The sequence below is a fragment of the Schistocerca gregaria genome, chromosome X, assembly GCF_023897955.1.
Source record: "Schistocerca gregaria isolate iqSchGreg1 chromosome X, iqSchGreg1.2, whole genome shotgun sequence".
Classification (NCBI taxonomy): domain Eukaryota; kingdom Metazoa; phylum Arthropoda; class Insecta; order Orthoptera; family Acrididae; genus Schistocerca; species Schistocerca gregaria.
Window position 1 is genome coordinate 777,275,567 of NC_064931.1, and position 22,543 is coordinate 777,298,109.

General features: G+C 42.5%; 1 protein-coding gene across 1 annotated transcript in view; it reads left to right on the plus strand.

The window, feature by feature from the left end:
• LOC126299538 (uncharacterized) overlaps window positions 1-22,543 on the plus strand; it is a 462,448-nt gene that overhangs the window by 118,776 nt on the left and 321,129 nt on the right.

Sequence of the window (22,543 nt, forward strand, 5' to 3'; positions counted from 1 at the left end):
CGCTGAAGACGACACGTCTCCATTCGTCCCTCCATTCACGCCTGTCGCGACACCACTGGAGGCGGGCTGCACGATGTTGGGGCGTGAGCGGAAGACGGCCTAAAGGTGTGCGGGACCGTAGCCCAGCTTCATAGAGACGGTTGCGAATGGTCCTCGCCAATACCCCAGGAGCAACAGTGTCCCTAATTTGCTGGGAAGTGGCGGTGCGGTCCCCTACGGGACTGCGTAGGATCCTACGGTCTTGGCGTGCATCCGTGCGTCGCTGCGGTCCGGTCCCAGATCGACGGGCACGTGCACCTTCCGCCGACCACTGGCGACAACATCGATGTACTGTGGAGACCTCACGCCCCACGTGTTGAGCAATTCGGCGGTACGTCCACCCGGCCTCCCGTATGCCCACTATACGCCCTCGCTCAAAGTCCGTCAACTGCACATACGGTTCACGTCCACGCTGTCGCGGCATGCTACCAGTGTTAGACTGCGATGGAGCTCCGTATGCCACGGCAAACTGGCTGACACTGACGGCGGCGGTGCACAAATGCTGCGCAGCTAGCGCCATTCGACGGCCAACACCGCGGTTCCTGGTGTGTCCGCTGTGCCGTGCGTGTGATCATTGCTTGTACAGCCCTCTCGCAGTGTCCGGAGCAAGAATGGTGGGTCTGACACACCGGTGTCAATATGTTCTTTTTTCCATTTCCAGGAGTGTATATGGTAGAAAGGAGAAAAATGCATGTAGCGATATTAATAGCGACTGAACTAAAATTCTAACAATTAAGTGAAGGAGCGTCAACAAATAGTGCCACTAAGAAAGGAATAGAGTTAATCCTTAGGAAAAGAAGCAGGGCCGATTTTTGTTCTCCACCCGCATCGTTTAAACTGTACCCAAGCCGCTAAACGTTTTCTCTCTTTGGTTTCTCATTGGCTTGTCCGGCTAGCCGAAACCCTGTTCACGGCGTCTCGCTTGGCTGTTATTGTCATTCGGTTTTTCTTTTTGTCGTCGCTCTCCCGACAGTTAATACGAGTAGGTTCCGTTGCTAGGTGTAGCACCACAAAACGAGCGTTTTGTCGTCATTGACGCCGCCACGGTTTTCTATTTACGCTACTAAAGGCCGTTCCAGGCCGCGGCGAAGCGCTCGCGAGCACATAAGTAGTGGCCGGAACCGGTTTGCCCGGTACTCAGAATGCGGAAGATGTAACTCAGAGATCCCGCCCACAGCTTCAGTCATTTGCGCAGCGGTTGTAGCTGTCTGGCAGATCTCTACGCCGTATGCTTGCCTGCTTGTCTCTCCCCAAACACAAATGTTTAACTACGACCTAGGCTGCGGACGCAATATTGCGCAGTGGGTGCGTGACTAGGGCGCCTACCTTCGGAACGGGGTTCACATACCTACTGCACAGCATTACGGACAGAGAGTAACTGACCGGAATCGGTAATAAAACTGTTACCAGTTGTAACTTGCTGGTGCGTTCTACCTAAAATTTCATGTTTGCTCAACACGTTTGCAGAATAACTTTTTCAAATATAATTTCAGGACGCTCAACATCTTAAAGTTTCAATACTTCCCTGATAGAGCTGCATTCTTGCAAAGAGCGTTGGAAGCCCTTCGTCTCGTTCCCATGAACGTTATTAGAACTTTGAAAAAAATCAAGGAACTTGGTTCTCATTATGTTTAAATTGGGTTCCAATTGTATACACCTTCCATTCGTTAAAAGATTTCGTAATTGACGGATTTAGTATATTCAGCTCAATTTTTAATATCTTATCTCAACAAAATTTTGCACAAGGATATCTAGCATTGAGTTCTGCTGAAGAATTAACTTTCGCAGAATTGCACAGGGCAGTGTGGGTGCCGCAAATAAGAGGTATACAAATAATTGATTTGATAACATTTCAGATTTTTCAGTTTAATCATGCTTTTGATTTAAAATTACTTTTCAATTTGTCATTGAACGACAAATATTTATGATTTCGTTTCATGGATTATAATTTCACAAATCCTGTGATTGTGATGGCGTACCTATGATTCCAGATTTCATTAAAATAATTTAAAAGTTCTAATTAAATACTTGATTTTACTTCAAAGATTAGCCTATTCTTATTGATTAATAAATAACGAAAATAGTAATACACAGTGATGAACCATAACATTAATCACTTGCTTAATAGTTTTCCGTCATTGGTACGAAACATCACTGATTATACGCGTCTGGAATCCGACAGTTTGTTGGTAGGTTTGCGGAGATACCTATCTTTAGATGCCTACACAAAGGTCGTGTAAATAATGGGCGTCTGATTTGCGTACGCGGTGACGGCGCCCGATAGCGACCCAGATGGGTCCCACAGGATTTACATCAGGCGAATTTGGTCGCAGAGATATCTACGTCACTGCACTGTAATACTACTCAAACCACTGTAGTACGGCTCTGGCTCGGACACACGGACAGTTATAGTGCTGAAAGGTTATATCGGCGTCGTGGTAGACACAAAGCATGAGTGATGTAGGTGATTCGCTGCAGACAGCGTGTCTTCGATTACAAGCGCAGGAGAATGTCTCCCATAGCATAATGCTGCTCCCACCATCCCGCGTGCGTGGAGCGCTGCGCGTTTCGAGCCGCCGGCTTTTATGGAGACGACAATCAACTTAGTGTAGAAAAATGTGATACATTCCATCGATCGACGTTCGAATCCCAATGGTTCCCAGCCCACTGCAGTCGTAATTGACAATGTCATTGGGCCAACATGTAAACACGCATGGATGATGTGGGATGGAGCTCCATGCTCAACAATGTACGATAAACGACTTGGTTCGAAACATTTGTGTGTGCACCAGCATTGCGCTCTGGGCAGAGATGCCACAGATCACCATGTCTCCTACTTTAGAGCAGAAAAGTCTTCGAACCCCTCGTTCTGTGAAGAGTCGTGGACGTCTAGTAGTATTTCCACTGTCCTACCTCTTTTCGCGGATGCTCAGGGCAGCTGCATGTGAACATTCGATCAGCTTCGCTGTTTTCGAGGTACTCCTTCACAGACTGTGCGTAATAATAATCTCGCGTTTGTGAAAGTCGCTTATCTCAATAGATTTCCCCGTTTACAGCCCATGTCTTAGCTTTGGGTTATCCCCCGTCCGTGTCTGCTCCGCTTACATTCTTCTTTTACCAAGGCGCATTGGTCAGTGGTCATAATGTTTTGGCTTCTCAGAGTATGTCAGAGTTCTCTTAACAAAACGTTATTTCATTGGTAAGAGAACAGGTTCTCCAAATGTGCATACAGAGTATATTAATTCCAATAAAAGACGGTTGAATTACAGTCAAGGACCCAAGTCTTGAACAGAAGTTAAGTTTTTGACGTTTCAGCAACGGAATATAACAGACCCTTCAGTGACTTCCACGATACCCTGCGTCTTAACAATTAGTATAGCATCTCGTAAGCAGTACGGAGTTACAGAAGCTGTGTTCCCAAAGAGGCACATCAATTTTTACGTCATCGTCGAATTTTGACGGTTACCTAGGCTGAAGTAACAGGCACTGACAGAGGGACGCCGTATCAACGGCATGAGGGACTTTAACTGTGAAAGTCATATAGGGATCGGTCATTGGCCCACTGCTGTCCTTGCAAAGAAGCATCAACAGAGAAAATAATAAATGATTATTTAGTGCAAGTTACTGAGTGCTTTTGCACAAATGGGCTAGCATTAACCTTCGATAAACACAGCTCATACAGTTACGTACTTTCTAGAATTTTGCCCCTAGTATAACAACAAATATAAGCGACGATTTAAAAGTTTCCGTTTGAGGACGTTGCTGCAGCGTAACAATGCTCAGATGCGGTTGTGTAGTCACCGACATGTAGATAAGGAATTAGTGTGGCATTTGTATCTTTCCGACGTGCGAATCGGTGCTGGTCGCGATTGGACACAAACTCCGGTCGATGTAGGAGGCCAACCTCATCCGTTACGGACAGTGAAACTCGGGCACAGATTCTATTGTCCTGATTTCTCCCTATGCGACTATCACGCCCTTGGTCCCTTAAAAAAGGCCTTGAAGCGTCTAAGATTTGTTGGACGCGGATGTGCAGCAAGCAACTACGGACTTCATGCGGCAACAAACCGTTTTCTATCAAACGGGTCTGTTCCACCTGGTGCGTCGGTGGAACGATTGCCTCAGTGTTCACAGCGATTTTGCCTAATCTAGACGATACAGCCTCCGAATTGAAACTTTTTGATCATCTTAGATAATTAACAGGGTAGAAAGTTCTTAGCTGGGCATATTGATGGAAACAAAAACGGGGAAATTCATGCAGTCGACCTTTTAAATGCTAAACTAATTTTACCATCATAATATTTAACGAAATTAGGGATAAATAAGCCAGTGAGAATTTTTTTTGCATGTTTTGGTTCACTATTGCCTTACAGGGTAATGTTCCGGGATATCTTCTCGTTAGGAAAAACAAGCTCGTTGCGCAAAAGAAAATAATTAAAATTGTGTGTGGGACTCACATCTTGCAGGCTTCTCCTTAAGCAGCTACGAATATAAACTGTAGCTTCATAGTATTTTCATTCATTTAGGAAATTTCTTAACAGTTCACACGAATGTAACAGATATTCAAGAGTACAGGATGGACAAAATAAAACAGTCCCGAAAGATATTTAAAAGACTATCGTGATACTGACACTTGTTAATTACAGTAGAAACAACTAAGCGTTTAAGATACTTAAACCTTGCTTATAAAAAAAGATTATGAAACGATCGCAGCAGTAGTAACATGCTTTCCAGCTCTGTGTAACACGTGTTAAACGACGACCCATTTGGTCTGCGGCGAAGTATCTTGCCTTGGGTGGTGTGGAGGGTAAAAATCGTAGAGGGAGACAAAGAGATGAATACACTAAGCAGATGCAGAAGGATGTAGGCTGCAGTAGGTACTAGGAGATGAAGAAGCTTGCACAGGATAGAGTAGCTTGGAGAGCTGCATCAAACCAGTCTCAGAACTGAAGACAACAACAACAACAAAAAGGCAAATCTCGCATCCGTCGCAGGAAACGAGGGTGAAATATGGTGAACATGGCAGTAAAAAGAAGACTGCTGGGAATGAAATGTGTGAACTTAGAGACAGCTGTGATTTCTCCGTCTGGACACTGAACCTTTTGTGCACATTAAGTCACTGAATACTGGTGTCTTCCACTTTATCTTCAATGGACTTGACTGCACTGGCCATGGCGGCGGCGGCGGCGGCAGCAGCATTCACAATTATGACACGGTGGCAGGCTATGCGGTAGCTCGTGGGCCTCCTGGAAAGACGAACTTTGTAATGACGAAAATGCTGCAAAATTTTTACTTTCGTAATTGAACGTCAAGCCCACAAATTACCAGCTTTGCTGTTAGTGTTATAATGACACGTCTGTTCACTGCCTTGTATTAAGTAATACGGAGACTAGCTGCCACCTCTCAGAGGTTTCTCCTGCCTCATTTCACCTAAATGAACGCAACCATAAACGTTTATTAACGAAGAACTTAGTACTGTTCGCGCACGAGATTTATTCTTAAACTGTTTATGCTTCAAAGATAAGGGGCCGGGAACCCAACTTGGTGTTCGCTACATTTTCGCTTAAAGAGCGAAATCGTCATTCGTGTTGGACAGTAGATTTTTAAAAGAATGGCTCTGCGATAGTTCCATAGCTAAAGACTCACAAATTTACTTCATTCTATTTCATGGATTCATTACGACCCTAGGATATAGAACTCCCCTATTGGAAATTGGTGTCGAGAAATATTGCTATTGTAAGCCGTAAATTCAAGCGTTAATCATGATCTGGTTGAAGAAAAGTTTGGCGGTACTGTTCTTAGGAGAAGGTGAATTGCACTATTCAGCATCTTAACTTGGTTTACTCGACTATTTCTGAAAATGGGCACATCCATTCATTTACTTGAAATGGCTCTGAGCACTATGCGACTTAACTTCTGAGGTCATCAGTCGCCTAGAACTCAGAAATACTTAAACCTAACTAACCTAAGGACATCGTACACATCCATGCCCGAACCAGGAGCGGTCGCTCGGTTCCAGACACTAGTGCCTAGAACCGAACGGCCACTCCCGGTCGGATCATTTATTTCAATTCTGATTCAACATCTCATGTACACAGAGGTCGCTGCCAGTTTCAGTGAGAAGTACAAATTTAGAATAGTATACTACAGATTTTGTGCTGCCATTAAACGTCCTAGTAAAGTGTGGTGTTGGTGGCTCCTCCCAACCCCCCACTGTACGTCCTCTTGTCTGTGTCACCAAACGAGCAATGTTCTGGGGGGCAACTTAATAGTTGGTGGAATACATCTCGAATAGGACCCGTCCAAGATTCTTCAGGAGCTGTTCTCTGTTTCAGTGATCGCATTGGAAGATTACTGAATATCTGCGTGATTCTCAGATTGTAATTCTGGTCGGCTACAGAGGGGTAAAGTGTCTGCTCCTGTAGTGTCGCACTTCCCCACTATTGTTGTTTGTTGTGGTCTTCAGTCCTGAGACTGGTTTGATGCAGCTCGCCATGTTACTGTATTCTGTGCAAGCTTCATCTCCCAGTACCTACTGCAACATACATCCTTCTGTATCTGTTTAGTGTATTCATCTCTTGGTCTCCCTCTACGATTTTTACCCTCCACGCTGCCTGATCTCTTGATGCCTCAGAACATGTCCTACCAACCGATCCCTTCCTCTGGTCAAGTTGTGCCACAAACTTCTCTTCTCCCCAATCCTGTTCAATACCTCCTCATTAGTTACGTGATCTACCCAGCTAATCTTCAGCATTCTTCTGTAGCACCACATTTCGAAAGTTTATATTCTCTTCTTGTCCAAACTAGTTATCGTACATGTTTCACTTCCATACATGGCTACACTCCATACAAATACTTTCAGAAACGACTTCCTGACACTTAAATCTATACTCGATGTTAACAAATTTGTCTTCTTTGAAACGCTTTCCTTGCCATTGCCAGTCTACATTTTATATCCTCTCTACTTCGACCATCAGCAGGTATTTCGCTCCCCAAATAGCAAAACTCCTTTACTACTTTAAGCGTCTCATTTCCTAATCTCATTCCCTCAGCATCATCCGATTTTATTAGACTACATTCCATTATTCTCGTTTTGCTTTGGTTGATGTTCATCTTATATCCTCCTTTCAAGACACTGTCCATTCTGATCAACTGCTCTTCAAAGTCCTTTGCTGTCTCTGATAGAATTACACTTTCATCGGCGAGCCTCAGCGTTTTTATTTCTTCTCCATGGATTTTAATACCTACTCCGAATTTTTCTTTTGTTTCCTTCACTGCTTGTTCAATATACAAATTGAATAACACTGGGGAGAGGCGACAACTCTGTCTCACTCCCTTCCCAACCACTGCTTCCCTTTCATGTCCCTCGACTCTTATAACTGCCATCTGGTTTATATACAAATTGTAAATAGTCTTTCGCTAACTGTATTTTACCCCTGCCACCTTCAGAATTTGAAAGAGAGTATTCCAGTCAACATTGTCAAAAGCTTTCTCTAAGTCTACAAATGCTAGAAACGTACGCTTGCCTTTCCTTAATCTTTCTTCTAAGATAAGTCGTAGGGTCAGTATTGCCTGACGTGTTCCAATAGTTCTATGGAATCCAAACTGATCTTCCCCGAGGTACGCTTCTACCAGTTTTTCCATTCGTCTGTAAAGAATTCGCGTTAGAGAACAGATAAAGTGAAGATTTTAGTGTCTGTAGACCAGTGGATCACCAAAATTATTTCTTGAAATGGGGGTTATGAATCACTTCCTCCAGTTTTCTTGCCTGCTTATTCTATGCCATTTCAAGATCTTGAACATAACGCTTCGTAGCTGTTCGCACAGTTATATACATTGTAAATTGCTGCAAATTTTTGCGGGTAATGCTCCATCTTATTTTTATTTGAGGTCAAAACTTTAAACAGGATCACGATCAGCTGTTATTAAACCACGTAGCATGTATGTAAGATACATTTCCAGTGTGAAGTTGTCTTGGAGAACCAACTTGGTGCCGAAGAGATGGCGCAGAGCTACAGAAACCTAATATCGTAACAGGGAAGCCGATCTAAAATGGAGCCTATCCATAGTTAAAGTACTGTGCTATCAAGGGAAATTTCCTAGCCTAACTCGGTGGACGATTCTATTAGAATCCATATAACCCGACACACTTGTGCGAACTGATATGTTCCAAATGGGCGTTCCTCAATTCCATGATTAGTGAGTTTCAACAAGTCTCGTTGCTTCAATAGCACTTATTATGCTGCGTGCATATACAAAACATAGGGTGCAATTCTGTATTATTGTGATATGTGTGGGAAAAGTAGCAAGGTTAGCACCTAAAATCATTGCAGTCGGTCCAGGTCATACTACTCCGCATCACAGCCATCTAACAAATACACACATGGCGTGAACCATCAATCTAAAAAACGCCCGTTAGAAAAGGCTTCCATTTCGCCCCACGAACTAAGCCCTTAGTTAGATTCCCGATACCTCAACGATTGACATAGACCTCTACGAACGTCAGATGCTTTTATACAACAGACACATGTTAAATGTACGTTATTATCCAGATATAAAACCCGCCAATAAATGCGAAAATTCTGACTGCTTATACGTACTATGTCGCTATAATTTATTGTTAAACTCGAACTTGAGACAGTGTGTCCAGTATAACCTAACTGAATAAATGATCTCTTCTTTGTATGATGAGTGACCTGTATCATTATCACGATTATTTCATGTGGGATCCAAATTATGAATTAAAGTGCCTCTGATGTTGAAAAATGTTGCTCACGATACACAATTTGATGGAAGATAAGCGGGAAACGTCAGGAGAGGACCCTGACACTATGTACAGAATATGGCTGAGTGTGCTCCTGTAACCTTTTTCCTTTGATCGCGAATTATATTTCATCTGAAAAATCACCAACTACCGCAAAAGTGTTGCTTTTATTTCTTTTTATTTACTCATACCCGTTTAGAGACACATTTCGTTTTATACGGCTAATTTTACTATTGTAAAATTTTGTACACAATTTTGGTTTTCTGTTTTAGGCCGAAATTTAAAACTCGCCTATTTAATTTGTTGAGAGATCCCCTGGAGCTTCATTAATTTAAAGTATGGGTTATACAGAGTGGCCTGCTGTTTAGACGACATGTCGTCAGCAATAATCGAAAACGCTAGGTTAAATGGCTTAAAAAGTATTTTCTGTAGAATTTTTCAGATGCCGGTAGTCATCCATCACTGCTGCCATCTGAAGAAAATATAGAAAAACTACTACTTTCTGAGCAAAGAAACATTTTTGAGACAACATTTTTGGGACTTAAATTATCAGAGCTTCAGTTAAGCAAGAACAAAAAAGTACAAACGCTTGTTATAGATTTAGGCCCAGAGAACATCAACGAAAACGAGAAAGGCGCAGAGGCACAATTTCGAAATACGTATTGGTAACGAAACACGAAAATAGCGTTGTAATGCAGGAGAAGTTCTTTGAAAAACAAAACAGCTTTGCATCATCGTTCAAACTAGATAATAAAAATGCTTGTTCTTTAACTGTGAGTCAACTAATTAAAACAGACCAAATTCGAATTGAAGCTGATGATTGTAGTGTCTCATTTTACCACAAGTGCGTATGTCTGCTAGACTGTTGCTCTAAATATGGGAAGGCTGGTGATGAAACTTAATTGGTCGTTCAGGACGTTCTTGAAGTGAAGCAAGCAAGAAAGACATAAAACTAGCCTTAGCAGTAAATTGCTACTAGACACTCGAGCTTCCACTTTATGGGTTTCTCGTGGACTACAGTTAGAGGGGTTGCGATAAAAATACGCGTTAGAAAGGACGGAAATAAAGGTGCTGTCAGGCGCCGAAACACGCGAGGACATTTTTCTGTGGACATTAGTTGCTGGTAAGTTCCACAAATTTTAGTGTTTTTTCTCAACTCAAGAGGTAGTCATAAGAGTCGTATATGCATTCCGGATGTTTATTCAGAATATTACCACTGCTATTTGTAAAACTACAAATTTTCGTCTTATTGACTTGGAGAAAGACACCACTAATTTTTTCTGCCTTCTGGTAACTGTATGGCCTTAGTTTTCTTCCTCGACAACAGGGGAGATGTTAATTTTTAGATAATGTCGGACACCAAGTATACTCAGAGACCACTGTAATACGGTAAAAGGTATATATACTGTGGAAACATTGCTTCAGATATGTAACCTCTCTGTTTTATGGTCACAATTAAAAACGTCTTTCAAGAAAAGACTTCCTTGTCTCAGTATTTCAGTACACGGGTATAAATTTAAAGTTACGTTAAGGCCAGGTAAATCGTAATGATATTACTCGTACATGTATCACATCACTACGAACACGTTTATGGAGATAAGTATCTGGTGCGCCAACGAACATATAATTGTCAATTATTTTTCCACTTGATGCACTGTTGAGATTCTATTCCCACGTTTTATCAGTCAAGAGCACTCACTCGTGTCTGTTTTGATTCTTCAATAAAGTGCAGGTCGTTGATAAAGCCTGAACGTTTCTTTCGACGATAAGGAAGCTGTGAAGGGGCCGTACATTCCAATATTAAAGAGTAAGGAGAACTTTCGTCATGATGATACGATGTAATAAGCCCCTTCCCCGAGAAATGGTTTTCTGGTCGGGTTCCTGCACAAAGCTCTTCGTTGGATGTAATCTTCCTTCAGGTAACCTTTTTCGCTCGGCCACACCGTTACAGCTGCTTTTCCTCTAGTGAGTGAACCAGTCTTTTACACAGTCTTCTGCAAAATTAATCCATCCCGATTTTTATTTTGTGATGTTATGCTGCTGTCAGTACATCTATTCTTGCTTTCAATTTTTGTTTAATGCCCGCACTCCTTAATCATGAGTAACTTTCCAAGAGATGAATTAAAGAACTATATCTGCCTTGTTTTTTATAAACTGATAATACACGAAACGTAAACCAGCTGTCTTGTCATAGGTTTTCCTTCCCAAAGACAGGTTCTTGTATTCTTAATTTGTTTCCTAGCTATTGCTGCTAGCTTTTGACCTATTTACTTCTGAGTCTTCATCCGTCTGTAATGTTTCTTTCCAATCCAGAACATAAACATTTTTATTTGTAAGTTTTCTCACCTTCTGATGTATCGTTTTTAGACAAGAATTACATGTTCATAGGTAATAGCAAAAAATTTGTATGCCTTTCTGCAACTGGGACGCTCATTTTTCTCAGGTTTCTCCGTCACTACGTAAATACTGAAACAGAAGATACAGACTAGCAATGGCCAATGTTTCATGGTACGTTACCCAACACACATAAAAGTTCCTAAACTCTCCCGCAGTTACCTTAGCATAAATTTTAAGCTACAGTCTAATCAAGCTGCGGGCCTACGGGGTATGGTCTCAGTTGTGCGACTGGATTCGTGATTTCCTGTCAGGAAGGTCGCAGTTCGTGGTAATAGTCGGCAAATCATCGAGTAAAACTGAAGTGATATCAGGTGTTCCCCAGGGAAGCGTCCTGGGACCTCTGCTGTTCCTGATCTTTAAAAATGAGCTGGGTGACAATCTGAGCAGTTCCCTTAGGTTGTTGCAGATAATGCTGTAATATACCGTCTAGTAAGGTCATCCGAACACCAATATGAGTTGCAAAGCGATTTAGAAAAGATTGCTGTATGGTGTGGTAGGTGGCAGTTGACGCTAAATAACGAAAAGTGTGAGGTGATCCACATGATTTCCAAAAGAAATCCGTTGGAATTCGATTACTCGATAAATAGTAAAATTAGCAAGGCTGTCAATTCAACTAAGTACCTGGGTGTTAAAATTACGAACAACTTCAGTTGGAAACACCACATAGATAATATTGTCGGGAAGGCGAGCCAAAGGTTGCGTTTCATTGGCAGGACACTTAGAAGATGCAACAAGTCCACTAAAGAGACAGCTTACACTACACTCGTTCGTCCTGTGTTAGAATATTGCTGCGCGGTGTGGGATCCTTACCAGATGGGATTGACGGAGGACATCGAAAGGGTGCAAAAAAAGGGCAGCTCGTTTCGTATTATCACGTAATAGGGGAGAGTGTGGCAGATATGATACGCAAGTTGGGATGGAAGTCATTAAAGCAAAGACATTTTTCGTCGCGGCGAGATCTATTTACGAAATTTCAGTCACCAACTTTCTCTTCCGAATGCGAAAATATTTTGTTGAGCCCAACCTACATAGGTAGGAATGATAAACAAAATAAAATAAGGGAAATGACAGCTCTAACAGAAAGGTTTAGGTTTTCCAGCGCGCTGTTCGGGAGCGGAATGGTTGAGAGATAGTGTGATTGTGGTTCGATGAACCCTCTGCCAAGCACTTAAATGTGAATTGCAGAGTAATCATGTAGATGTAGATCGTGATCGGGTTAAACCGTAGAAAAATGTATTTGACAACAAACTAAAACATACATACATCATGTGAACAAAAGAAAATGCAATTACAGTTAATGATACATCCGGTCACCCGCAACGTCTATAATTTCTTGGCATCGCCGAGGCATGCTTGAAACAGTTTCCCGTGTATTTACGTGGAAGAGACCTCAAAATGCGTCGAATTTGCGTTGACAGCTGTTCCGAAGTGAAGATAAATTTCTCTTGTAACTTTTTTGGTGTAAGATTACACATTTTCAATAGGATTAGTGTCAGGTGACTGCGAGGGCCAATGCAGTACCTGTACAGCTTCGTCCGTTTTCCATTCGCTGCAAAACCTATTGCGGTGCTCCAAGGATCATTATCGTCTTGCATTATCCGATCTTAATTTTTGTCAGTGAACCAACGTTTGGCAGTCGGCATCCGACATCTTTGATAAAAGCGACGAGTAAGCTGCATTCGTCTCTTCTTGCATATTTGTCAAGTATTCAAAGCAGACTAATGCTTTATGGACATTGCATCAAAGACAAACGTTCCCTTGTTGGGTTGTGAAAGAACTAAGGCGATATCTTTTATCCTCCTGCCTCTCAGACTACATATTAATATACCGTTTAGTATCATCGCAGAAATATTGGGGTCATTCGAAAAGAAACGAGCCTGAGGCTTTAAAATGAAAACCAGAGAAGGGATCGTAATACAGTTGCGTGTGGAAGGTGGTGTGGTCCCTGCAAGAGCGCCGAGGCTACAAAGTCGCCTTTAGAGGGACATAAGTTCACAATCATGTGACGTTGAGGGTGACCATCTGTCCTGTATTTCCCGGGATCTTCCGTATTATTGCATTTTTTAATCCTCCCGGCTCCCTTATTCTCTCCCTTATTCTCTGCCTTTTTCTCTCGTATATTTAGTCAGTAATCACTGTAACAAAAATTAATCCCAGCAAGTACTATTAGTAATTCAAAGAAGCTGTAGTTAGTATAACCAATTCTTTGAATAGGTTTCAGCATGCTGTGCTTGAATGCACATCAGGAACGAGTCTCACTACACACTTCCCCACTCTAAAAACTTTCTCTTGCTTCGTGGAATTACCTCCGAATATATCGATGGCAGTTTTTTTATATATCTGTATACCCACTGTCACCCATTTAGAGAAAATGCGATGTAGTTGTGCAGCTGAAATGTATTGCGGATGGATCTCCCTTATAATCGTGAACAAATGTTTGTCATCTCCCTTAAAACCATTTCAAATGTTGGTCACCCTAGTGACTACAGAGCGATTACATGCAGGCGCCGAAAGTTAAGTGCACTCATTAGTGCCGGCCGGAGTGGCCGAGCGGTTCTAGGCGCCCCGGTCGCAGGTTCGAATCCTGCCTCGGGCATGGATGTGTGTGATGTCCTTAAGCTAGTTCGGTTTAAGTAGTTCTAAGTTCTAGGAGACTGATAACCTCAGATGTTACGTCCCATAATGCTCAGAGCCAGTTTTTGCACTCATTAGTGCTGAAAACAGAAATCATGACTTCAAAAGAAGAGCAAAGGGGTGTAGTGCGTTTCCTCACAGTGGAAGTATTGCGGAGAAAGGATATTCATCGAAGAATGGCAAAAGTGTCTGGAGAATAATCGGTAGTCAGTTGCAATTCCAGTGCTCATTCCGACCCCTGGGGTACCTGATGACGTCTAACTCGCCGGTATTCAATAATGAGGACATCCACCTGCTGTACAATGGTATCGGTAATGCGGTGTGGCGTTCCAGATCGTGCGTCATCGACCAACGATAGCCGTCCTTCCTTGACCCTCTTGCGCCACGACTTGACCCTTGCAACACCCGCCTGCGTAGCCAATGCACGTTTCCCTAGTGGTGCTCGCCTCAGAGGTAAACAGGTTCGAATCCCGATAATGACTGAAATTTCACTGCCGGAATTTGACCGGGGTGGTTGCGTCGAGTTCTTGAGCACATGTCCTGCCAAACTTCTCCGCACTCTCTAATGGAGTGAAGGCATGTGACACGGTTGATGGTGATTTGTACGTGGGTTGGGGATGTCAAGTCCGGTACCTCTTGGTGCTATTCGCGGGGAGTAGACTATGTGCAGACACTGGGTTTAATCTCCTTTTTCTCTTCTCTAATTTCCAACACGACACTATACAATACAAACACGTCACCTACACACAAGTTAAACTTACATACACAGTTCATTTCCCGATGGAAACGTGCATACGGGCGCGAAGGATAGGGAAAACCTTTCCAATTAGGCAGTTGAAGCTACCCCTCGGGGTCTTCTAGCCCTTCTCCGACGCTACTTTGCCCTTGCAGTCTACATACAGTTCTTCGTACGCTTGCGCCATTCTTTGATGAATTCCCGGTGTCGGTACGCCTTCCACTGTCATTAAATGCACTACACCCGTTCCCTCTTCTTTTGAAGCCTCCATTTCTGTTTTCAGCACGACAGTGCGATGGATGATCGGCGCATCCACGTGTCCATGTCCCTCTAGCAGCGACTTCGCGGCTTCGGCAGTCTTACACGGAACACATCTGCTTCCTTAGTCAATGGCCTTACGATCCCTTCAGCGATTTTCATTTTACAGCCTCCAGCTCGTTCGTTTTGGGGGTGACACTAATGGCAAACGCGATGTCATCCTTGTTTTCGTTTCGTACATTTTACCTCGTTAGCTGTTGTATTTTCTGTATTGTTTCACCAAATATTCAGCTATTGGACTTCGGAGGAAGCAAAAAAAAAAAAAAAAAAAAAAAACGAAGAAACACGTAGGCATGTGAACAAAGTAGGACAAAATCGACCGTCAAGATGTTATGTAATCGAATCTTCGGGTGGACTCTTCGCAGTTTCTTCCGTCGTTAGGAGTTCTTATTTGTGTCGTACATATATTCTGCAATGCATGACTTAACAAAATCCAATAATTTAAAGTGATGCATATGCTCTATAAAGTCAAAAATTTGAATCCGCGTCAAATTAATAAGTATACTTTAGTTACCTTAGTAATTTCGAAGAGGTGTTCTAACTTTATAGACGAACTAATAAACTATAGTGTAACTATAGAAATAAGGTAGGTCAACTTAAAAACCGACTAAGAAGCTCCAACTTGTGCTAATGTTTATTACACAACATTCACACAATCTTGTGCATCTCGGACGAAGTGGTCTGTGACGAAGTTCAGTTCTCCGTTGTATAAAATATGAAGAATGATAAATTCATCAGATACTTTGGAGGAACATCCACACTGTTTCCTTCCACCCCCCCCCCCCCCCCCGAATTCGCGCTGTACGAAGTTTAACAATTTTCTCGTGACAGAACACCATTTTCCACCAATTCATCTCACTCAAGAATAAGGGAAATAATGTAAAAGAGAAATCATACATCAAAAAATTCACTTATGTCAAAATGATTGGTAGTAAAATTAAATCAAAAAATTGAACAATTATACGGATAACAACAGGAGAAACATCAATGTGTTATCATTTTGGACAAAGAAGGAAACAAGAAATGAGGCAGAACAAACATTCAAAGCGAAGTTATAAAAGTAGATAAAAAGATCGATGGCCTTATCAGTAAAACTAAGAGACTTCAGAAAAAAATCTGAAGTTTATTGAAGCAGGAGGAGGACACAAAGGACCGTGTAATGGACTGAATCTACAAAAAAGTTTTGCGATTTACAATTACCACACAATATACGAAAAAAGAATAGTTTTCCGTCCAAAATTAATGTATTCCAAGTGGGACAGGAGTAAGACCAAAGAACGGACAGAGTGCGTCTACGTCCAAAAGTGGAAATTAGGGTATGAGAAGAAAAGGGAAAATAATTTTTAAAAATCTGGCGCATCCCCTTAAAACTTTCTACATCTTTGTTTCGTTTCGCAGTCTGTTCGCTAATTCTCTTTCCTAAGTGTTTGCGCACTTAGATGTACTAATCGTTCACGAGGCATTTACGAAATGAGGAAAGTCGAAGCGGGATGCTCAAAGCGTAATTTTGGCCGCGTAGCGGAATTAACGGTAGCGAGCAAGGATGGCAGCGGACACGCAGCTACAGACAACACATTTGGGTAATTAAATGTAAACGAGGTCGCGGTTCTGATAAAATCTTCACTCATCCATATTTTAGTTTGTTACCACAACAGATCGATGAGGACGTTTGTGTATCTGGTAAACAGACCTCTTTCCCCAAAACAAAACTTTACGGTTAAGTTGTTAATATCTATGAATGTGGCTATATAAGTTCATCAAAATGAAGTTCTGTGCAGGAAAACTTCAGATTATGAAGTGGGAAAAAGTTTAGAAAACAATATGGCTAGTTAAAACCACAAAATACACAAAGAAAGTAAAATATGACGAAAAATGACACGGCTTAAGGCTAAGAAACGCTCAAAAGCGGGCCAGCCATTCAATCGAAAGTAAAACTTTCAGAAAGAGACTCTTACTGAAGATACAACACAGAACCGAAACATGGGTAAGTAAATAATAATAATAATAATAATAATATGGAAAACTGCTTTTTGCAGAAGATGGTGTTTAAAAAAATGAGTGCGGAAAAATGGCAACAGTTTTTTAGGCTCGGCAAGGCGATAACCAATAGTCTTTGTAATGGCAGGATAAACCTCGGGCCTGGTGGTGTAGTGATAAAGGGCTTGCTTCGAAACAGAGATAGTGTCCCGGTTTTTGTTTGCCTTTAGTCTAGCTTTCAGTTCTCAACGATATGAGAATCCATCCGGAACGACTCGTGAGTAGCATTCCATTTTAAATTGGTAGGTATCCTTTCCCTGATTGGATAACGGTGGTAGGTTAGGGACACCTAGGTCGCCGAAGTGGCGTTCAATCGAAAGACTTGTACCCGGATATTGAACCACACAGTTATTTCATCTACGGGATAAGCAATCCAAAGTAAAAGAAAAAAAAAAGGTTCAAAAGGCTCGGAGCACTATGGGACTTAACGGCTGAGATTATCAGTCCCCTAGAACTTAGGACTACTTAAACCTAACTAACCTAAGGACATCACACACATCCATGCCCGAGGCAGGATTCGAACCTGCGACCGAAGCCGTGGCGCATTTCCAGACTGTAGCGCCTATAACCGCTCGGTCACTCCGGCCGTCTAATCCAAAGTAAGCTACGTAAATTATTCACATGTTCTACGTTATCATGCTTCTAAACCAAGAGAAAAGATGTTTTCGAAAGAGTAATGATTTGTATAAAAGTTGGAAGTAAAATTGATAAAAGCCGGCCGGGGTGGCCGAGCTGTTCTAGGCGCTACAGGCTGGAACCGCGCGACCGCTACGGTCGCAGGTTCGAATCCTGCGGCATGGATGTGTGTGATGTCCTTAGATTAGTTAGGTTTAAGTAGTTCTAAGTTCTAGGGGACTGATGACCTTAGAAGTTAAGTCCCATAGTGCTCAGAGCCATTTTGAAAATTGACAAGAGAGACATCTACACGCCTTTGAATGATGCACTAGATCGTGTACAGCAAATAAGATGCATCAAATGTTTTATCTTCTCCATTTTATTTTTTACTTTTAGACAAATCGTTAGTCCGGTTTTTGTTTTCAATTTTTAAGTGGTGTACAGAAAGCATCAAATAGGTTTACATTCGTATCGTCCTCAGCGGCAATACAGAGCCATGCTGCCTCTATAGCCGTCCATAATAGCGAAAGTGCTGCAGGTACCGGGTTTTGTGCACCTACAGATCTCCCGATTATGTCAGTGTTCGATGGGATTCATGTCCTGTTATCTGGGTGGCCAAACCATTCGCACGAACGGTCAAGAATGTTCTTCAAACCAGTCGCGAACACGTGTGGCCTGGAGACATGGCACATTGTCGTCGCTAAAAAAATTCCATCGTTGTGTGGGAACATGTCGTCATTGAATGGCTGCAAATCGTCTCAAAGTAGCCGAACATCCAGAGAACCCAGTCCGTTCCATGCAAACACAGCCCACACCTTTATGGAGCCACCACCAGCTCGCACATTGCCTTGTTAACAACTTGGGTCCATGACTTCTGGCTTCGTGGGGTCGGCGCTACATTGGAACCCTACCGTCAGCACTTAACAACTGAAATCTGGACTCATCTGACAGGGCAACAGTTTCATAGTAGTCCAGGGCATACCGATATGGTGACGATACGAGAAGAGGCGTTGCAGGCGACGAGATGCGTGCTGTTAGCAAAGGCACTCGCGTCGGTCGTCTGTTGCCATAACCCATTCGCCGCACCGTCCTAACGGGTAAGTTCGTTGTACGCGTTCTATATTGATTTCTACTGTTACTTCACGGAGTGTTGCTTGTTGTTAGCACTGACAACCCTATGCAAACGCCGCTGTTCTCGGTCGTTAAGTGAACGCCTGTCGGCCACTGCGTGGTGCTTGGTGAGAAGTAATGCTTGAAATTAGGTATTCTCGGCACACTATTGACACTGTGGCTCGCGGAATACTGAATTCTCTAACGATTTCCGAAATGGAATATCCCATGCAGCTAGCTTCAACTACCATTATGCTTTCAAAGTCTGTTAATTCTTCTCGTGTAACCATAATCACGTGGAAACTTTTTCAGACGATTACCTGAATACAATTGACAATTCCGCAGAAGCACTGCCCTTGTACACCTTGAGTACGCGATACCACCACCAACTGGACATGGACATGCACATGTGCATATAGCTATCAAATGACTTCTGTCGCCTGGGTGTACAGACCAACAGAAAGCAGAGAAGTTTCAGTTAATGCCGTAATTTGATATTCAATTTTTTAAAGATGGAAGAAAGAATTTCACAATTTCTACACCAAAGAAACTTTTTAGACGTAGAATAGCTAAACCTTGAAAAGATGAACTTTGTGACACTTCATATAGATAGCTATCAGGAGCTGTTTGAAGCAATTCAATTTTCCGTCAACTCACCAAGTTTTTCTAAATTATTCCGGTAACTTCCAAACAATGAAATCTTTGTTTTTATAAGAAACAGACCTGACATTGGTCAATTTGATTCCCCATTTTTCCATTTCAGACGCTTCGTTTGCCTACCACTACACAGAATGGATTCGAAGAAAAAAAGCATAATATTAACCAAAACGAAGAAAACACTGCCACTTCGTTATGGCAGAAAGAGATGCGACGAACCTGTCAAGGAAACAAACCAGCAGAGGCAAACTGAATGTCAGTGTCAAAAGTGCGCAGCAGATTTAAGATTAATGGCAGATGAAATGATGTGTACAATAGGGTGCCAATAAGGTCTGTTTTTTTCCTTTACTTCTTGAGAAGTGAACTACGTATGCTTAACGGCTTTGCGTTTTCTTTCCTCGTTTCCCGCCATCAATCTTGCTTAGTCCTAGCTGCAGAGATGTGCCAGTTTGTTTGTGCGGCTCTTAACTGCCTGTCGATTAATCCAGCTGTGTCAGCAAACGCGCGTGTTGAAAAGCCAGTTTTCGTAAGCCACGGCCGGAGGAAATGTAGCTACCGCAGCGCAGAGATGGCTCCGGTGAAACGGTTTCCCTTTGAGGGAAGAGTTCTCCACGGACCAACGAATGCGGCTTGTGTTCGCCAGACGGTGGCGGCCCAGAAGGCTGTGGCGGTTCAGCCTGCCGTTCCAGAGATGAATAAGCAGAAGGTTTTCGTGTTCCAGCGGGTTTAACGGAAATGGTGAGCAGTAAAACAAATCACCTGATGGATTTCACTGTTTCAAGCAATTATTACAAGTTGAGTGATTGTGTAGGGATGTGTGAGAATGAGTGAAGGTAGACTGGGTGTACCCGATTTCTGTTCACATTAACCAAATTCATCTTAAAATATTTTAGTAAAGGTGCTAATGACCTTGATGTCAAGCGCACTAAGCAGCCAGCCATGCCGTGAGACTTCCAGTCTTATATATTGATAAACAGTAGCTTTTCCTTCGTCGTACCTCTGTAGCCTTCCATTGCCGTTGCAGTCGTCATTTATGCAACTCTCTTCCAATATTTAAAAAATATAGAAAACTCGTTGACAGAAGACAGCTAATCAGGGGCACTCATAATTACTTTCTCCTCCCCCCTCCCCCTCCTACTCAAGAGATGCCTGTCCTACAGCTCGTCGGGGAAAGTAAAAGATCGGCAGCGTAAAACGTAAAGTCCCGAGCGACTGGAAAAAAGCGCAGGTGACGCCTGTATATAAGAAGGGGTAGAAGGACGGATCCTCAAAATTACAGACCAATATCCTTAACATCTTTTTGTTGCAGGATTCTCGAACATATTCTCAGTTCGAATATAATGAATATCCTTGAGACAGAGAAGTGGCTGTCCATGCATTAGCACGGCTTTAGAAAGCATCGCTCCTGTGAAACGCAACTCGCCCTTTTTTCACATGATATCTTGCGAACCATGGATGAAGGGTATCTGTCGGATGCCATATTCCTTGACCTCGGGAAAGCGTTTGACTCGAGATTCCTAACTAAGGTACGAGCATATGGGATTGGGTCCCAAGTATGTGAGTGGCTCAAAGACTTCTTAAGTAATAGAACCCAGTACGTTGTCCTCGATGGTGAGTGTTCATCGGAGGTGAGGGTATCATCTGGAGTGCCCCAGGGAAGTGTGGTAGGTCCGCTGTTGTTTTCTATCTACATAAATGATCTTTTGGATAGGATGGATAGCAATCTGCGGCTGTTTACTGATCATGCTGTGGTGCACGGGAAGGTGTCGTCATTGAGTGACTGCAGGAGGATACAAGATGACTTGGATAGGATTTGTGGTTGGTGTAAAGAATGGCAATTAACACTAAATATAGATAAATGTAAATTAATGTAGACGAATAGGAAAAAGAATCCTGTAATGTTTGAATACTCCATTAGTAGTGTAGCGCTTGACACAGTCACGTCGATTAAATATTTGGGCGATATGAAGTGGGACAAGCATGTAATGACATTTGTGGGGAAGGCGGATAGTCGTCTTCGGTTCATTGGTAGAATTTTGGGAAGATGTGGTTCATCTGTAAAGAACACCGCTTATAAAACACTAATACGACCTATTCTTGCTCCAGCGTTTGGGATCCCTATCAGGTCGGATTGAGGGAGGACATAGAAGCAGTTCAGAGGCGGGCTGCTAGATTTGTTACTGGTAGGTTTGATCATCACGCGAGTGATATGGAAATGCTTCAGGAACTCGGGTGGGAGTCTCTAGAGGAAAAGAGGCGTTCTTTTTGTGAATCGCTACTGAGGAAATTTAGGGAACCAGCATTTGAGGCTGACTGCAGTACAATTTTACTGCCGCCAACTTACATTTCGCGGAAAGACCACGAAGATAAGAGAGATTAGGGCTCGTACTGAGGCATATAGACAGTCATTTTTCTCTCATTCTGTTTGGGAGTGGAATAGGGAGAGAAGGTGCTAGTTGTGGTACGAGGCACCCTCCGCCACGCACCGTATGGTAGATTGCGGAGTGTGTATGTAGATGTAGTCACTAAAGGTTACTGATAGTTTCGTTTATTCTACAGAAGACTGCAATGGAAATATGGTATAGTCATAATCCTAAGTACGAAACATCTAACATTACATAAATTTATTTTTAGGGGATAACAGAATCTTTACAATGCTATTGTAGCTCTGAAGTTTTTATACTTCAGACATAACCACGTTCCATCAGACCCCATAAAGCCTGGGGACCGATAAATAGCATTATAGGCTTTTCTCTGTCTCTGAAGTTTTCATTCAAGTAGAATATAAATGTCTGTGACGTTACAATCAGTGCCGATAAATGGTGGAATAAAGCACTAGGACTACAGCTTTCTATGACAAAACAAGGATACAAGACACCGTCGCTTCCGTGGCAGAGTATGTTAACGCACATGTGCGGAAACGCTGGACTCAGACGTAGCTGCTTAGAATCCTGATAATTGAAATAATTTCGAACACAAGAATTTGATCAGGAGCGGGAGAATAGGCGATGTCTTGAGTTAAATGAAATATCTCTTCAGTCATAACTCATTTGCTCTTACAGAGTGGCAATGCGGGATTACTTAATCTGCATCCCCCTCTTCCCATCCTAAATTCCTGAACGTGGAGCCGACTTCGATTTAAGACTATATTTTGTCAATGCAGATGGAATGGTAATTTTACTGTTCCCCCGAAACTTGATAAAGGCATGACGGTGAAATCGTAAAAATCTGCTGAT